The sequence below is a fragment of the Episyrphus balteatus genome, chromosome 1, assembly GCF_945859705.1.
Source record: "Episyrphus balteatus chromosome 1, idEpiBalt1.1, whole genome shotgun sequence".
NCBI lineage: Eukaryota > Metazoa > Arthropoda > Insecta > Diptera > Syrphidae > Episyrphus > Episyrphus balteatus.
The window spans coordinates 96,858,956-96,878,970 of record NC_079134.1 but is presented as its reverse complement, the minus strand read 5'-3'; the positions used below and the strand labels follow the sequence as shown (position 1 = coordinate 96,878,970).

At 32.1% G+C, this 20,015-nt stretch overlaps 2 long non-coding RNA genes across 3 annotated transcripts; both read right to left on the bottom strand.

The window, feature by feature from the left end:
• Nucleotides 1-9,020: 9,020 nt before the first annotated feature.
• Nucleotides 9,021-9,404, bottom strand: LOC129907736 (uncharacterized). The gene is made up of 2 exons (XR_008771141.1): nucleotides 9,351-9,404; nucleotides 9,021-9,295 (listed from the first exon to the last, which is right to left on the bottom strand). It is a non-coding gene; the product is annotated as an uncharacterized LOC129907736 (long non-coding RNA).
• Nucleotides 9,405-10,282: 878 nt separating this feature from the next.
• On the bottom strand, nucleotides 10,283-10,624 carry LOC129907737 (uncharacterized). Of its 2 annotated transcripts, none has more exons than XR_008771143.1 (2): nucleotides 10,530-10,624; nucleotides 10,283-10,472 (listed from the first exon to the last, which is right to left on the bottom strand). It is a non-coding gene; the product is annotated as an uncharacterized LOC129907737 (long non-coding RNA). The 2 variants fall into 2 exon arrangements; XR_008771142.1 differs by having other exon boundaries at nucleotides 10,283-10,485; nucleotides 10,530-10,618.
• Nucleotides 10,625-20,015: the final 9,391 nt, after the last annotated feature.

Below are 20,015 nucleotides of genomic sequence, written 5' to 3'. Positions count from 1 at the left end.
CCTATAATATGCCCTAGGAAGGGGACAAGGGGTTGAAGAGGGTTGCATCCCCGCATATTAATCTGACGTTTATACGCTCTGAAGTTCAAATAACATTTACATTTTTTTTAAGAATGAACTACAGAATGAATTACAGTTTAAAAAAAAAAATTAAAAATTTATTAAATTTCATGGGATTTTATGATAAAAACTGAATTTTTGCATTGAAATAATTGATTTACTCAAAGACTTTGGCAAATAAGAACTTTAAACGTTTGCCCCCTTATTTATAAACTTTGTATAACTTTAAACAACTGTTTAAATTTGGAAAATGTGATCAAAAGCCTTGTTTATTGTTGTCTTATAGCTGTCGAACTTATAAAAAGGAGTAGATTGTCTTAACCGCGAATAATGTGATTATTATTTTTATTAAATAAAGCATATTTCCAACAATTTGAACAATGTTATGTAGTGTATAAGTAGACAAAAATCTAATATTGCTATTTAACTTTCAATAATAAGGGCTATTGAATGAAGAAAAAATAAGTTTAAGTTTAAATGTTGAACTAAAAAAAAAATAAGTTAGTTTTTTTTCTAAACTTCTATTAAAAAAAGTTCTAAGAAAATGAAATACTTTTTAATTTTTTTCATAAACTGTAATACATATTAACATTTCCTTTTATAATTTCAAATCATAATAAATGTGGCCAGCAAAATTTGAAAAATAAATACATTTTATATTACGAAAAAGTTTTAAAAAGGACATGTTAAAATGTTTTCAATAATTTTTTTTTTCAAAAATCCGAGTTTAATTACCATTTTTTCAAAAACCTTTTCCTCAATTTACTTAATTCTAATATTACAAATATGAATAGGTTTCTATAGCTTTTTAAAAATGTATGTTAAAAAATTGTAGGTGTTGCCGTTGTGTTCAAATATTTTATTTTTGACTACCGAAATTTGAAAAGAGAGTTCATCAAAATCAGAGCTGTTCGTCCGGGTTCCCTAATATTGCCATTTTTTGAGCTTTAAGCCTGGTACGCTGCTGAAGCGAAAGAATTTTTCTATACACATAATCCAGTTAAATAAGGGTTTAACCTCGGAATGAATGTTAGTAGAAATTTTTTTTGCTCAATATCTTCCTTTTGCCATTCTATAACGTATCTCAAAAGTCTAGAAAAATCTCATGTCCGCTTGTCGCGATTTCAAGGTCATACCGCGAAATGGAGATTTTCAAAATTAGCAAAAAAGGCTATGGTAGTATATACACATATGATACATGATTTCAAGGTATTTTTTAATGCTGATTCCAAAAAATCTAAAATTAAGGCAATCTGACGTCTCTGGAAAAAGTTATACCTGTTTTTCATCTGTCAACTCATATTATTATAACTGTTGCAAACTTACTGCCGAAAAACCCTTAAAAGTTATGGTAGATGAACCAAATTTTACATGAAGATTTTAGAATCCATCATTATTAAAAATCAAAACAATCCCTTACAAAAAATATATATACCTACGAAATAATGGTATTTTTTGATGGAGGGGCAAATTTTAGGATATGCACTAAAGAAGATTCTTGTTCATCTTAGGAATAAGTGCAAATAGGCTAATTTTTACATTTTAATCTTTGTTTGGATATTCTCTAACTACCCTCAAAAATCTACAAAAATCTCATGTCCGCAAGTCCTAATTTTCTTGGTTTGAAAATAAGGTGCAGATTTTAAAAAATTAATAAGAAAAGTTTAAATTTTTATATGTATACCAACATTAGCGACATGATTTAAAGGTATTTTTTAACACTAATTCCAACAAAACTCACAAACAAGTCAACCTGACCATCCCTGAAAAGTAATGCACCTTATTCATGTTGATCTGACACAAATATATGAAATGTGGTTTTCCAATTTTTTAAAATCTGCACCTTATTTTCAAACCAAGAAAATTAGGACTTGCGGACATGAGATTTTTTTAGATTTTTGAGGGTAGTTAAAAAATATCCAAACAAAGATTAAAATGTAAAAATTAGCCTATTTGCACTTATTCCTAAGATGAACAAGAATCTTCTTTAGTGCATATCCTAAAATTTGCCCCTCCATCAAAAAATACCATTATTTCGTAGGTATATATATTTTTTGTAAGGGATTGTTTTGATTTTTAATAATGATGGATTCTAAAATCTTCATGCAAAATTTGGTTCATCTACCATAACTTTTAAGGGTTTTTCGGCAGTAAGTTTGCAACTGTTATAATAATATGAGTTGACAGATGAAAAACAGGTATAACTTTTTCCAGAGACGTCAGATTGTCTTAATTTTAGATTTTTTGGAATCAGCATTAAAAAATATCTTGAAATCATGTATCATATGTGTATATACTACCATAGCCTATTTTTGCTAATTTTGAAAATCTCCATTTCGCGATTTGACCTTGAAATCGGGACAAGCGGACATGAGATTTTTCTAGACTTTTGAGATATGTTATAGAATGGCAAAAGGAAGATATTGAGCAAAAAAAAATTCTACTAACATTCATTCCGAGATTTACCCCTTTTTTCTCCTTATTTTACTGTATTAACAATTTCGTTAACGAAATCCTGAACGAAAAATTTCGTTTTGCTTTTCGTTTTTCAGTACGCAGCTCTACCGAAAAATTGGAGAGTTTTCACTCATTTGTCACTTACTTTTTACTGTCCTGTGCATTTTTCTTGACTCCAAGAGCAGTGTTGACGGTTTTTTCTCTTTTAATTCTTTTATTTCTTGCTTTAAAAATTATTTTGTGGTGATTTTTCTTGATTTTAAACTAATTTTGAATTTTTTTATTTTGACTTTGACAGAATACTCGATAATATATATTTTCGTTAGCATTTTCGTTGTCAACTTTGAAGACTTGAAAATTTTTTTGTTTCGCATCAGTAGCGTACTAGGCTTTAATATGTGCCTGGCTACACGGTGATTTTTCAATCGCCTAAGCAGTGAGTTTGTAGGCAAGAGGGATGAGGAGTGAAGGGGGAAGATGCTCACGAAGCGAACTGAATTTTCTGAGGGTAGTACAGTTCCATTTCTAAATTTTTCCTCTTTTTGACGTTTGTTCCAAGAAAATGTAAAAGTGGAACGTGATTGAGCACAACAGTGTGTAGCCACCGCATGTGATTTTTCAATCGATTGAAAAATCACTGTGTAGCCAGGCACTATAGTTAAGGCTTAACTACATCCCTTCAAGCAAACAGGTCCGACCTCGGTCCGAATCCGCTCCGCCTGAGGCGGAGCTGAGTCCGACTTCGGATCAGAAACTGGTCCGAAGGCGGCTCAAATTAGTATGGAAATTATAATCACCGCGAAGTCGATTGCATATGTATTGGTGTGGTGAAAATCTCCATTCCGAGAAAACGGAGCCGAAGGCGGATCTGAGCCGGAGCAGCGAAAACCTACCAGAAAGAGGAATAAGAAAGGGATGACATTTCGCATTTGCGACCAAAAAAAGAACAAGATTTATTTTTTTTTTCACTGAAACCTGTTTTATTTTTTATTTTATTTTGGCAAACGAAATTTTCACAATAAGAAAGAATTTTTCTATACACAATTTCGTTAACGAAATCCTGAACGAAAAATTTCGTTTTGCTTTTCGTTTTTCAGTACGCAGCTCTACCGAAAAATTGGAGAGTTTTCACTCATTTGTCACTTACTTTTTACTGTCCTGTGCATTTTTCTTGACTCCAAGAGCAGTGTTGACGGTTTTTTCTCTTTTAATTCTTTTATTTCTTGCTTTAAAAATTATTTTGTGGTGATTTTTCTTGATTTTAAACTAATTTTGAATTTTTTTATTTTGACTTTGACAGAATACTCGATAATATATATTTTCGTTAGCATTTTCGTTGTCAACTTTGAAGACTTGAAAATTTTTTTGTTTCGCATCAGTAGCGTACTAGGCTTTAATATGTGCCTGGCTACACGGTGATTTTTCAATCGCCTAAGCAGTGAGTTTGTAGGCAAGAGGGATGAGGAGTGAAGGGGGAAGATGCTCACGAAGCGAACTGAATTTTCTGAGGGTAGTACAGTTCCATTTCTAAATTTTTCCTCTTTTTGACGTTTGTTCCAAGAAAATGTAAAAGTGGAACGTGATTGAGCACAACAGTGTGTAGCCACCGCATGTGATTTTTCAATCGATTGAAAAATCACTGTGTAGCCAGGCACTACAGTTAAGGCTTAACTACATCCCTTCAAGCAAACAGGTCCGACCTCGGTCCGAATCCGCTCCGCCTGAGGCGGAGCTGAGTCCGACTTCGGATCAGAAACTGGTCCGAAGGCGGCTCAAATTAGTATGGAAATTATAATCACCGCGAAGTCGATTGCATATGTATTGGTGTGGTGAAAATCTCCATTCCGAGAAAACGGAGCCGAAGGCGGACCTGAGCCGGAGCAGCGAAAACCTACCAGAAAGAGGAATAAGAAAGGGATGACATTTCGCATTTGCGACCAAAAAAAGAACAAGATTTATTTTTTTTTTCACTGAAACCTGTTTTATTTTTTATTTTATTTTGGCAAACGAAATTTTCACAATAAGAAAGAATTTTTCTATACACAATTTCGTTAACGAAATCCTGAACGAAAAATTTCGTTTTGCTTTTCGTTTTTCAGTACGCAGCTCTACCGAAAAATTGGAGAGTTTTCACTCATTTGTCACTTACTTTTTACTGTCCTGTGCATTTTTCTTGACTCCAAGAGCAGTGTTGACGGTTTTTTCTCTTTTAATTCTTTTATTTCTTGCTTTAAAAATTATTTTGTGGTGATTTTTCTTGATTTTAAACTAATTTTGAATTTTTTTATTTTGACTTTGACAGAATACTCGATAATATATATTTTCGTTAGCATTTTCGTTGTCAACTTTGAAGACTTGAAAATTTTTTTGTTTCGCATCAGTAGCGTACTAGGCTTTAATATGTGCCTGGCTACACGGTGATTTTTCAATCGCCTAACCAGTGAGTTTGTAGGCAAGAGGGATGAGGAGTGAAGGGGGAAGATGCTCACGAAGCGAACTGAATTTTCTGAGGGTAGTACAGTTCCATTTCTAAATTTTTCCTCTTTTTGACGTTTGTTCCAAGAAAATGTAAAAGTGGAACGTGATTGAGCACAACAGTGTGTAGCCACCGCATGTGATTTTTCAATCGATTGAAAAATCACTGTGTAGCCAGGCACTATAGTTAAGGCTTAACTACATCCCTTCAAGCAAACAGGTCCGACCTCGGTCCGAATCCGCTCCGCCTGAGGCGGAGCTGAGTCCGACTTCGGATCAGAAACTGGTCCGAAGGCGGCTCAAATTAGTATGGAAATTATAATCACCGCGAAGTCGATTGCATATGTATTGGTGTGGTGAAAATCTCCATTCCGAGAAAACGGAGCCGAAGGCGGACCTGAGCCGGAGCAGCGAAAACCTACCAGAAAGAGGAATAAGAAAGGGATGACATTTCGCATTTGCGACCAAAAAAAGAACAAGATTTATTTTTTTTTTCACTGAAACCTGTTTTATTTTTTATTTTATTTTGGCAAACGAAATTTTCACAATAAATACAATACAAAATACAATACATTTTATTTCATTTGATGCTGCTGCTGTTGTTGGTGTTTTTTTTTTAGATACCCAATCGCATGTTTCATCTTCTGGATTTTTCTTCATCATTAGAGATTACATCTACAACACAAGCAGAAACAACATTTTAATCCAAACACTTTGAGCGATATATACAACATACCTTTTTTGTTTTCCATATTGTTTATAATTTAATATAATTGTTTATAATTAATAATCTAACATTATACAAACAACGACACGAGACACGACGCGACCAAACACTTCAACAAAAAATAACAAAATGACGCTTTGGCTCTTGTTGTTGTTGGCCTTGTCTTTCTTTTCCTTTTCTCATTTTTCACCACGATTCTCGTTCGACTTTTGTGTTCATACACAAAAAGTTGCAAGTGTGTGAGTGCAACCCCGCTTTTCGCGGTCGGAGGTCGGACTGTCTTTTCTGGACTCCGTTTTCTTGCTTGAAGGGATACACCACTTTTTGAAAAAGTACAAAAGTGAAAATATTTTTTTTCTCGCAAACGCAATTTTTTTGTAAAAAAGAGTATACACAATGTTTTTTGGACGAAAAAAAAAGCCTTTTGCATCATTTGTTTTTATTTCCGAGCCCGAAAAATTATTCAAAAATGAGTTTGAAAATTTTCACTTTTGTACTTTTTCACTTTTTGAGCCAATGTAGTTAAGGCTTTAGAGCTACTCCACTATTAAGCATAGTAGACTGAAAAGGTATAAGGATTACTGAAGAACATCAAATCGATGAGAATAAACAAATATTTACTCGACCATTTGGCCTTACTTCCAACAATCCAGGTCGAATCCATGCGATAAGTTTGGCTGTTCGGCAGGGGGCATTTGAACCTCCTTCCATCCAAAACGATTCCACGATTGCATCTGAAAAAAAAAACAAAATGAAAATTATTGAAAAAGGAACATTTCATTTTTTTTTAACGATTTAATTCTAATTTTTAATAACTTTCGAATATTAATAAATTGCAATAAAAACCTTTTTCCAACACGATTCAATTATTTTACCTCCATAATTTATTTCGCACAAACATTTTAAAATACTTTTTTTTCTGAAAGAATTCTTTTCTTCCAAAACGTCAAAAAGTAGACTTCAAAAAAGACAGGTGCTACTCATTTTTATAACAAAAATATGTAGATGGCCATAGTTTCTATGTACAAAAATGGTAGTTCAAGCCATCTATTTACCACTTTCTTCCACAGGCGCTAGTAATGATTGAACCACGTTTTTAAAAAGTTTGTATGGAAACGAGAATCTACTAGCAGTCAATATATAATAGGTCAATTCTTAAATATATTCAACTTCAAAAAGTACAAAAGTGGAAAATGTTTTGTCCTTTACCAACACACTGCGAAATTCTATCTATTGTCTCAGAAAAAAAAGTAAAAGCTAAAAGCTAAAGGCTTAAAGCCTTAACTACATTGGCTCAAAAAGTGAAAAAGTACAAAAGTGAAAATTTTCAAACGCATTTTTATATAGTTTTTCGGGCTAGAAAATTAAAACAAATGATGCAGAAAGCTTATTTTTTGGTCTAAAAAACAATTTGTACACTCTTTATCACAAAACAATTGCGATAGCCAGAAAAAAAATCTTTTCACTTTTGTATGTATATGCAAATTGATTTTTAGACCAAAAAATAAGCTTTCTGCATCATTTGTTTTAATTTTCCAGCCCGAAAAACTACACAAAAATGCATTTGAAAATTTTCACTTTTGTACTTTTTCACTTTTTGAGCCAATGTAGTTATACCTTAAGGCATAACTACATACACCACTTTTTGAAAAAGTACAAAAGTGAAAAGATTTTTTTTCTGGCTATCGCAATTGTTTTGTGATAAAGAGTATAAAAATTGTTTTTTAGACCAAAAAATAAGCTTTCTGCATCATTTCTTTTAATTTTTCATCGCGAAAAACTATACAAAAATGCGTTTGAAAATTTTCACTTTTGTACTTTTTCACTTTTTGAGCCAATGTAGTTAAGCCTTTAAAGCCTTAACTATATACACCACTTTTTGAAAAAGTACAAAAGTGAAAATAATTTTTTTCTGGCTAGCGCAATTATTTTGTGAAAAAGAGTATACAAATTGTTTTTTAGACCAAAAAATAAGCTTTCTGTATCATTTGTTTTAGTTTTCCAGCCCAAAATACTATACAAATATGAGTTTGAAAATTTTCACTTTTGTACTTTTTCACTTTTGAGCCAATGTAGTTAAGGCTTAAAGGCTTAACTACATTGGCTCAAAAAGTGAAAAAGTACAAAAGTGAAAATTTTCAAACTCATTTTTGTATGGTTTTTCGGGCTAGAAAATTAAAATAAATGATGCAGAATGCTTATTTTTCCGACCAAAAATCAATTTGTAAACTCTTTTTTACAAAAAAATCTCTCTAGCGAGAAAAAAAATATTTTCACTTTTGTACTTTTTCAAAAAGTGGTGAATGTAGTTAAGCCTTAAGTCATAACTACAATGACCTAAAAAGTGAAAAAGTGGGAAATTTACATAAGTAAATAATTTTATTTCTTTGTAGCACTATTTGTTTTTTAACCATATTTTTTGGTTTTTTGCATCATTTGTTTTGATATTGTGGAGGAAAAAACTTTCACAAAATGAATTTGAAATTGTTCACTTTTCCACTTTTTCACTTTTAAGGGCATTGTTTATGGCTTTATGCTATGTTTCCACCTACGCTTAATCCGAGATTTAGCTAAGTAGATTTACAGCCCTATTCTGGCCCTATCCTCACAAGTTATGAGAACCTCATAAGGGGAGCTGAATTTTTATTTTGTGAGGTGTTCGCGTCACAAAAACTTTCGAATTTGTGATCTGCTCTGAAGGAGGTCACAACTCACAAGTTGGATTTTTGCTAGAAAGTGGTTTATGAGAATTAAATCCTCACAAAATCGAGTTATGATCACCTTGTGAGGTTTTAGTCACTTATGAGGTTCGCCAGAATAGCGAGGTTAAAGCCTTTAACTAAAAGTGAAAATTTTCAAACGCATTTTTGTATAGTTTTTCGGTCTGAAAAATTAAAACAAATGATGCATATAGCTTATTTTTTGGTCTAAAGGCTTAACAACATTGGCCACTTTTTGAAAAAATTTCAAAAAGTGAAAAAGTGAAAAGCTCTACAAAAAGTGAAAAGCTTTTACATACAGTAGCGACACCTTCTCGCGAAAAAGAGTTAATTAATTTTTTTGCAGTTGGTAACACCTGTGAGTTTAAGTGACATTTGTCAGTAAAAAAAAAAATAACAAAAAGTCGTACAAGAGACAAAACAAATTCTTGGAGCAAAGGAACAATTAAATGAATTAAAGAATAAAAAATTCTCCGTGCAGTGCTAAAAAAAACAAATAAAAGAAAGAAACAAAAATAAACAAACTCTAAAACCAATACTAAACCAAAAAATTACCAAAACAAATAGTACATACAAAATAATAAAAAAAAATCACATACAAACACTTTATTGTTCTTCTTTTCATTAAATTAAAAAAAAAAAAATATTTATAAAAACGTTCTGATCTTGTGTTTGTATTCCTGCAGGATCCTTATTAAATTGCATGGAGGGAAATACTCATTTGAAGAGCTTAGACCCGAGCAACTCGCTAGGTAAAGTGGCTTGATGTCACATTGTGTTTAGTTGTAGTCGGTTTCGACAATTATTAATAAGAAATGGTTTCATCATTATTGTAAGACTTGTTTTCTCATATAATCTGTAAAAATAAGGGTTTAATTTACCATTAAACAAATAACTAACAAAAAACTTACGCTTTGGTGCTGATATTTTTGGCTTCATTATTTTTTTTTGCAATCAAAAAAAAAAAAAAACAATGTCAAAAAAAGGCGTGTTCATTGAAAATAAATTTTCTTTATTAGCGACATCTAGTTATCATTTTGATAAACTTTTTTTTTGCATGTGTTAGTGTTTTCAAAAAATGAAAAATTTTCAAAAAGTGAAAGTTAAAACCTTTTTAGCTTTTACTTTTGTTTTTCTGAGATAAAAGATAGAATTTCGCAGTGTGTTGGTACAAGACAAAACATTTTTTCACTTTTGTACTTTTTGAAGTTGAATGTTTTAACTGCCTTGAAGCCTTAACTACATTGGCTCAAAAAGTGAAAAAGTACAAAAGTGAAAATTTTCAAACGCATTTTTGTATGGTTTTTCGGGCTAGAAAATTAAAATAAATGATGCAGAATGCTTATTTTTCCGTCCAAAAATCAATTTGTAAACTCTTTTTTACAAAAAAATCCCGCTAGCGAGAAAAAAAATATTTTCACTTTTGTACTTTTTCAAAAAGTGGTGAATGTAGTTAAAGGCTTAACTACATTGGCCACTTTTTGAAAAAATTTCAAAAAGTGAAAAAATGAAAAGCTCAACAAAAAGTGAAAAGCTTTTACACAAATACCGTAGCGACATCTTCTCGCGAAAAAGAGTTCATTCATTTTTTTTTGGAGTTGGTAACACTCATGAATTTAAGTGACATTTGTCAGTAAAAAAAAAAATAAACAAACAATAACAACACACGGAACAAATTCTTCAAGCAAAAGAATTAAAAAATAAGGAATTATCCGTGTAATGTTAATTAAATTAAAAGGACAGATCATGTAAAATAAACACAAAGAAAGAAACAAAAATAAACAATTCTAAAACCAACATTTCACAAAAGCTAAACAAATACAAAATAGTAATAAATAAAATATTTTCACACACGAACACTTTTTATTGGTTTTCTTTTCGCGTTCCATAAGCATTAACATGTAACATTAATTTGTCAATCACCGACTGGAATAGATGCAGCTTCTTTTGGCATTGATATTTTCGGGATTCCAATGGAAGCACCGGGATATTCTGGTTCAGGGTTGGGTTTCACAATTCATACTCTGCGGAAACTAAAAGTTGTACCTAATTAAAATGCATGAAGGGAAATTCTGATTTGAAGAGCTTACCCGCGGAGCAACTGGCTGGTGAAGTGGCTTGGCTTTCGGCATTAATAACAAGAAGTTGTTTTATCATTGCAGTGACCCATTTTTTACTATATAATCTGTAAATATAAAGGTTTAAAATACCATAAAACAAATAATTAACAAAAAACTTGCGCTTTGGAGCTGATATATTCGGCTTCCATATTTTTTGCTACCCATAAAACAAAAAAAAAACAAATGTCAAAAAAAAGGCGTGTTCATCAAAATTTTTCTTTATAAGCGACATCTAGCTATCATTTTTTTTAACTCCGTCTTTGAATGTGTTGGTGTTTTCAAAAAGTGAAAAATTTTCAAAAAGTGAAAGTTAAAACCTTTTTAGCTTTTACTTTTGTTTTTCTGAGATAAAAGATAGAATTTCGCAGTGTGTTGGTACAGGACAAAACATTTTTCCACTTTTGTACTTTTTGAAGTTGAATGTAGTTAAGCCTTAAGCCTTCAGTTTTTGAATTTTTTTCAAAAAGTGGCGAATGTAGTTAAGCCTTAATACTACGTTTCCACCTACCCTAAATCCGAGATTTAGCTAATGAGATTTAGTATACATCTCGAGTTTTAAATCTCGGATTGAAAGTAAGTGAAAATCTTAGATTTAGGACAGCTGAACCCAAATCTGAGATTTAGCAAAGTAGATTTAAAATAAATCTCGATATTTTAGCCATAACTACAATGAAATTGAAAAAGTGAAAAAAATCTACTCTCTTTTTCCAACTCAATTCAAAATTCTATCTTCCATCTCAGAAAAAAACAAAATTAAAAATTAAAATGGTTTGAACTTCCACTTTTTGAAAATTTTCCACTTTTTGAAAATACTAATACATGCAAATAAAATGTTAAGCCAAGTGACCACTAGATGTCGCTTAAAAAAAATCTTTCTTTGAAGCATAGAGAAAGGAATACCTAGAGACGCGACTTCGGTTGGTTTTTCTCTTCCACCCTACAAGCTGCAATGAGAGGAAAAACTCCACAGTGCTTATATGTGGTAGTTTTCCCGTGCATTTTAAATGGCACCAACACATTCAACTGTGGAGTTTTGCTCAAAACAATTAAAAACAATTTAAGTGCCCATATTAGACGAATTAATTCATAAAAAAATAATATAATAAATTCAAAACATGAACCTTTTTTTATTTCTGTACATATTTATTGAGAGGTGGGTGTCTGGAGTGAGCTATTTGAGCTATTCAAGTTCATACACAAACCAAAATCATGTTTAAATTCAAAGTATCTACTGGTGAAAAAAAGGTATTAAACGCATTATACCCATTGTCATAGCCGTAGCTAGGATTTCATTTCGGGGGGGGGGGTTAGCTCAGACCAAACAAAATTTTTTTTTAGAAATCACAATACTTTGTATCAACTATATGTAACTGCAGTCGATTCTAAATCCCGCTAAATCAAATAGTCATTTGAACTGAAGCGAAACATTTGCCAATATCCTTTTTAAGTATTTTTTAGGAGAGGAATTCGTAGTTAATAGTTTAAAAAAGCCCTGCTTACAGTAAACGAATTTAAAAATGGCCGAATATTCAGCGGCATCTCTAGTTTTGTAGGTACAAAGAGTGATAAGTTGGTTGGTATAAATTGCGAGCGTTAGCGAACAAGAAAATTTTTTTTAAGAAACAAATTTTAACCATTCTAAGGCTTTATAAAAAAAATTATTTCGTACAATTTAATATATAAAACATTGAAAAATGGACTTTTTCTTGCACTGAAATTTTGTAGTAGAAAATTGACAGGTACATTCTATCTATTGAGTTCTAAATGAAATTAGCAGTACTTAAAAACCAAAATTTTAAATAATCCAAGTTGTTTGACATGAGCTAATTACACTGGTCAACAAGGTTTTTGTTACAGAAACCAGGGTATACTTTTCTATAGGCTGAGCTCGAATCCGAAGTCGGAAAAATTCTATCACATCACGTGTTGGAGATATTCCCGTTAGAAAATCGAAAATGCCGATTTTTACCAGTTTTCAAAGTTATTTTTTAGCGTTTAATTATTTTTTTTTTAAATTAAATTTGTAACAGCGACAAAGCTTAATTCTTTTAGAAACTGTAACAAATTCAATTTAAAAAAAAATTAGTAAACGCTAAAAAATAACCCTGAAAACTGTGAAAAAGCGGCATTTTCGATTTTCTAACGGGAATATCTCAAAAACGTGATGTGATCGAATTTTTCTGACTTCGGTTTCGAGCTCAGCACACAAAAAACCTATAGAAGAGTATACCCTGGTTTCTGTAACAAAAAAGAAGTTTAATTTTGTTGACCAGTGTTATACATCACTTTGAAATTTAACAATAAACTGAAATTGTTTAATTTTATAATTTGAAACAAAAGAATAACGAAATGTTGTAAATACAGTGCTTTGCTAAAGTATAATCGCACCATATAAAAATGCTATTTATATAAAACCGAGTATTGCAGCGACACCCTACTATTTTTTTATTAAAGGGGATCAAAAAACAAGAATATTGAGAAGAACAAAATGTCCCGTTACTTTCTCTTATAATTTTTATAAATAAAAACAAGTTTTCTTCCATTGCAAAAGTATAATCGCATTTTTTTTATTTTGAGTATGGCCAACATGGTTTTTGTTACAGAAACCAAGATATATTTTTCTAAAGGTTTTTTATGTGCTGAGCTTGAATCCGAACTCAGAAAAATTCTATCACATCGCGTTTTTAAGATATTCCCGTTAGAAAATCGAAAATCCCGCTCTTTTACCAGTTTTCGAGGTAGCGTTGGTAGGTACTACAGTCTCTGAATAAATCGATACATTTATTTTCGCTTACATACTGGATTTAAGGTTAACATAGAACAAAAGTGGGTAATAAGCAACTGAAGATATCTCGGACAGTAGAAAAGATGTCTGAAAGATTTAAATAGATTTAAGGGTAATTTTTCAAAAACGAGATGTGATCGAATAAGTCCGTCTTTGGATTCGAGTTCGGCCACCGAAACCTTTTGAAAAAGCATAGTTTAGTCTCGGCACAAAAAACCCTGCATAAATACTTGTGGTATTTAAAGGGTTCTTAAAAGAGCATTTTAAGGTGTTAACATAGTGCTTAAGGAAATGGTCAAAGAGATAAAAACTCTTTGTAATGGAACAAACAATTTTTGTTTTCCTTTTTACAAACTTCATCGACAGCTTCTTGAACGATGCAAAATTGATAGTGATTTTAAGGGAGATTTTCATATAGGTAATCAAATCACTAAAATACAAAAACAAATAATTAGTGCTGCACATATTAGACTTGTATATGTTTATAATATAGGTATCTTTTTATTTTCTGAAAAAAATTTCGGGGGGGCAAACCCCCCCCCCCCCCTAAATACGGCTATGCCCATTGTATATATATTTCTATAGTACTATCAATCCATGAAAATACTTTAGCGACATCTTTTGGTAGATCTGCACTTCAATTTTCTGCATAAGGTCCAAACATAAAATAAACTAGCGATCCCAGCGGTGGCGACGCAAAATAGAAAATTCTACTTCATGAGAGTACTATAAGAATATATATACAATGTTAAACCTTTCACACGTATTCACAGATAGGAAAACAAGAGAAAAATAAGAGAGATGTATACCAATTATCTGAAATTAAATTTGCGGGTGTTTTAGGCAAGGGGGGTACGAGTCGGCTCTCTAGGTATTCCTTCCACTATGCCGCGATGCTGGACCTTCAAAGACCACCTCCAACTTACTTCAGGTACTTTTATTCCTCTCTTATCGCTTATATTCCTCGTTTCACGCGCCGACCAAAACCCTGCACTGCACTCACAAAGACACAACCACGAATATAATTTATGTTGGAAATTGTGTGGGATTGTCTTCCTATTTGCAAATTCACTGTATGTATGTATTATGATATCTAGTTTTACTTGCACTTTGTTTTTGGTTACATTTTACTATTTTACTGTAAATATATTTAAAAGAAAAATTGTGTGTTTCGATTCTATTTCAATTCGATTCCTCGATCTGTCATAGTCATATATCTGGATCGAAATTTCAATTCAGATTCAATTCGATCTTTAAATCGACCAAACAAAGTGCCTGGCTACACGGTGATTTTTCAATCGCCTAAGCAGAGAGTTTGTAGGCAAGAGGGATGAGGAGTGAAGGGGGAAGATGCTCACGAAGGGAATTGAATTTTCTGAGGGTAGTACAGTTCCATTGCTAAATTGTTCCTCTTTTTGACGTTTGTTCCTAGAAAATGTAAAAGTGAAACGTGATTGGGCACAACAGTGTGTAGCCACCGCATGTGATTTTTCAATCGATTGAAAAATCACTGTGTAGCCAGGCACAAACGGGGTAATTGTATAAATATTTCTATAGTACTATCAATCGAAGAAAATACTTTAGCGACATCTTTTGGTAGATCTGCATTTCAATTTTCTGCATAAGGTTCAAATATAAAATAAACTAGCGATCCCAGCGGTGGCGACGCAAATCAAAAAATTCTGCTTCATGAGAGTACTATAGGAATGTATATACAATGGTACTATCATGAATTCAATCGACTGAAGCGCCGTCTGGTTCGAGAATAATCAGATAACGAAGGAGTCACCGAAATATTGGAATATTATTTAAATATTGGAATTATTTATTATTTAAATTTTCAATTTGGGGGGAATGTCACTATTTAGAGAGACATAAAAAGATGCATGAGTAGAAATGGTAATTGTTTATTAAAAATTGAAAAAAACTTAAAACGTACAACCACGGTTGCCCATAAGTAAAAATTATTATTTTTATGTAGTTAAACAGAAAAGATTTCCAAGAACTTATTTTGTTTTAAAATAAATTAAAAAATTTGGAAATAAATACATAGTAGACATTTTTTTTTACCAAACCAAATATAAAAAGTCTTATGATAAATAGTAATCGCAAAAATATTTAAGTTTCATAAAACACAGAGTTATAAAATTCCCCCATCAGAATAATGATGTCCAGAAACATTTAGGGCCAGTTGTACAAACGTGGTTCAGCCTCGGATAAAGAATTTAATTCGCTGATTTCGGAGGATTAGCAGTGGATAACTTTGGTTCAAGGATGGATTTATCTATTTCAACCTATATGGACCTAGAACCAGTGCTAAAAATCAATTTTACCACTGAATTCAGATTCAGTTTTTTGACAGCTAAATTACCAAAACGTTAATTCTGTAGAATATTTGTTTGAATCATCTCTCTTTAATAAGTGAGAAGCATTTTTAACTTCTTAGAAAATAATGAAACATTAAATTTCAAACATGGTCTCGAAACATTTCGTCAATACATGCATAAGATGATTGTATTTAAGTGTATTGTAACGATGAATTACTAAACTTCTTTTAAGATAAGTGTCTGAACACACTACCTACTACACCAAAGGTAGAAATGTGAACTCACCTTTAATAATTAAGAAACTACACATCCCAAAATATTCCACTAGACTGGAAGTATGAAGCGCCCCCTCCTGGAAAGGATGTTTTGAGAAGCCAAGACGAGAACCTTTGAAGACATTCTCGAATCTCGAAATTCCGGTATAAAAAGGCAGCGTAGACACCGACCGGATAGAGTTTGATTTTGAAAGTGAAAGAGTACAGTACAAAGTGAAATAAAGTGTTGGAAATTGTTAGTAGTAAATAAAGGGATTTAAAAGTGCGTTTGTTTGAGCGAATAATAAAAGTAAATTGAGTTATAATAAAGTGTGTTTTAATTTGAACGGAAAGATACGTGGAAATTAAATAAACGAAATAAGTTTTATTGTGAACCCATAATAAAACATAACAGTATGTATTTCTGCTTAAATATTTTAGTTAAATTTGACTAATGTGGCAATCACGTTTGAGATAAAATTTAAAATTGTATTCTCCTTTGTACCTGGCTACACAGTAGGCTTGTGTAGTTCGCGAACGAACTAGTTCAATGAACTAGTTCATCTTGGTGAACTTAGTTCAATTTAGTTCGCGAATAGCGAAAAAGATTTGTTTCAAAAAACTAAACACCAACCTAGAGCAGTCGTATTATGACATTACAAAACAGCTTATGGTCACCTTACATTATCATTTTTTATATATTTTTTGGGGGAAAGGAAGTCCCATCTGTATAAGGAATTTTCAAATTTGGTCCTTTGTCTCCTTGTCTTATACGACGACAGCGCCCTTTTAACCCGACATACTTAAACGTCTGTCAGAAGGAGTGCAGAAACCAAAGTGCATATGAAATTGCATCCAATTCTTTGTTGAGCGAAATCAGTTCTTCTGTTCTACCTCAAGATTTAGATGTAAGCATTGCACCACTTACTCTTATTTCTGAGCAAGAACAAAAAAACAAGTAGCATCTTGGTCCTTGCATTACTATGGTTTCGATTTAGCCTATCTTCCACTAGTATTGGTCCGGTGGGTTAGTTCTGTCTTCCATCAGTTTTTAGTCCTGTGTGGGGTGCCTATTTTGTTTGTTTAATTTTAGTGTATTTGTGTGTAGTGTTGGTGTTTTTTGTGTATGTGTGTTAGTGTGAATTTGGGGCTATCTATCTCCCATCTTTTATTTATTTATTTAAATTTTTTTTTATATTGTAATTGTGTTTGGGGCTCTTTCTCTCCCATCTTTTTTTCTTTTTATTATTTATTTTTTTTTTTTTTTTAATTCTGTTTTTGGGGCTATCTTTCTCCCATCTTTTATATATATATATTTTTTTATTATTATTTTTTTTTAAAGTATGTATTTTCTTTTTTTTTTTTTTTTTTTTTTATTATTATTGTTTTTTCTTTTGATATTTTTTTTTTTTTTTTTTTTTTTTTAACTTTTAATATTTTCATTTAATTTAATTTTATATTTTGTTTTTTTTTTTTTTTTTTTAATTAAGTTTTTCGTCTTCGGAATCATAGTAATGTTTAAGACGATTATTGTGTATATTCACTCGTTTCCTTTTAATAAGAATTACACTATTTGTAGGGCTGGGTATTTCTACTATTGTGTATGGACCTTTCCATATTTCAGACAGTTTGTGTTGTCTGTTTTCATTTTTTATTAATACCTTGTCTCCAATATGGTATGTTTTAATTTTTATACCCTGGTCATAATAAATTTTTGAGTTCTTTTTACTATTGATCAGGTTTCTTCGTGCAATTGCGTATGTTTTTTGGAGTTTATGTCTTAAAATGAAGTAATAATTTTCATTGTCATAAACTGGTTCTGGGTCTCGCTTTAGATTAGATGGTATGTCAGCGGTAAATCCAAAGAGACAGTCCATAGGAGTAAATTTCGTTCCTTCGTGAACACTATTATTATACACAAAAGCTGCTGTTCTTAGGTACTGGTCCCAAGATCTTGGATTTTCATCACAAATTGTTCTTAAATATTCTACAAGAGGTCTATGAGCTCTTTCAAGTGCACCATTTGATTGAGGGTGGTAAGCTGTTGTTTGTAGTTTTTCTATCTTTAAAAGTTTACATACTTGTTTAAATAATTTACTTAAAAAATTAGTTCCTTGATCTGTTACTAATCTTTTTGGTATCCTATATCTAGTTATAATTTGTTCATAAAATATATGGGCAATTGTTTCTGCCTCTTGATTGGGTATTGCATAAAAATCTACGAATTTAGTTAGGTTGTCTTGAAAAGTTAATATATACTTATTTCCTAAATGTGAATCTTGTAGGGGTCCTACTATGTCTAAATAAACCTTATCGAATGGTACTTGACAAGTATCAGTTATTACCATTGGCATTTTTGCCACTGGGCTCACTTTCATTTTCTGGCATTTTGGACATCGTTTAATGTATCTTGAAATGTCTTTGAACATATTTGGCCAAACGTACTTTTTTCGGATTCTATTATGTGTATTAATAACGCCTTGATGTCCGCCAAATGGGGAATCGTGATAATCTCTAAGTATTGTCATTTTTTCTTCGTGATTGTCTATTTTTTCTCTGGTATTTTTGATATCTTTATTTTTGTTAGGTTCGATTGATTGAATAATTTGTTTCTCATTTTGAGAATTGGCATCGTCGTCTATGTTAGTATCGAAGTCAGTTCCGTCCTTGTTTTTATCTTCTGCATCTGTCTTTTGTAAAGCTTTCTGAGCTCTAGTGACTGCCAAACAAGTTTTCTCGTCCATTGTGTCTTTATTGTCAGACGTATTTGCTGGTATTCTACTGAGTGCGTCAGCATTAATGTTAGTTTTTCCTGCTTTATATTTTAAAGTACATTCACTATATTCTAATAATTTGTGGTGTAATCTAATAAGTCTAGATGTGGGGTCCCTTACCCTAAAAATACCGGTCAGTGGTTGATGGTCTGTATACACAACGAATTTTCTACCTAACAGGTAACATCTAAAATTTTTCGTTGCCCAAACTATAGCAAGCATTTCCTTTTCTATAGTTGAATACTTTCGTTCTGTCTTGTCTAAACTTCGGCTAGCATATGCAATAGGCTTATCTTTCCCTACTTCTCCTTGTGAGAGTATTGCTCCAATGGCTTCATCGCTAGCATCAGTAGTTAGAATAAAATCTTTTTCAAAATCGGGATAAATTAGGAGAGGGGGTGATACTAATAAGTCTTTAAGTTTTTGGAAGGCTTCCTGACATTTGTCTGTCCACTTAAATTTTACATCTTTTCGCGTTAAGTTAGAAAGTGGTCGTGCTATTTTTGAAAAACCTGGAATGAATTTTCTGTAGTAGTTGGCTAAACCAAGGAAAGATTGTGTTTGTCTAACGGTTCGGGGTACCGGGAAATTTTGTACACAACTTGTTTTGCTGGGGTCGGGTTGTGCCCCTTCTGCGGAACACTTATGTCCCAAATATACAACTTCTCGACGGAGGAATTGACATTTTTCTACATTAAGTTTTAAATTGTGTTCCCGCAACCTGTCAAAAATTAGTCTCAATTTTGTATTGTGATCTTCTATATTTTTGCCATAAACGACTATGTCGTCCAGGTATACAAAACATTCTAAACCTTGTAGTCCAGTTAGTATATAGTTCATGAGTCGTTGAAAAGTTGCCGGAGCTCCTTTGAGTCCAAATGGCATTCGTTTGAATTCATAGTGTCCATACGCTGTACTGAAAGCAGTTTTTTCCCTATCTTCTGGATGGACAAGTACTTGGTGATAACCACTTGCAAGATCCAGTGTAGTGAAATATCTAGCATGTCCTAGTTGGTCAAGTATGTCCTCTATTCGCGGTAGTGGGAAAGCGTCCCCTATTGTACAATCGTTAAGTTTCCTAAAGTCGACAACAACTCTCCATCGTGCTTCACCGTCTGGACCCGCCTTTTTAGGTACTACTAAAAGTGGTGAGTTCCAAGGACTTTTGCTTGGTTGAACTATATCGTTTTCCAACATTTCAGCAAGTTGTTCATTTATAATACCTCTTTGTTTTTCAGGTAGTCTATACATTTTTGTATTTATTGGGGCTTGATCTTGTTTTATTGGTATTTCATGTGTCATTGTATTTGTGTGAG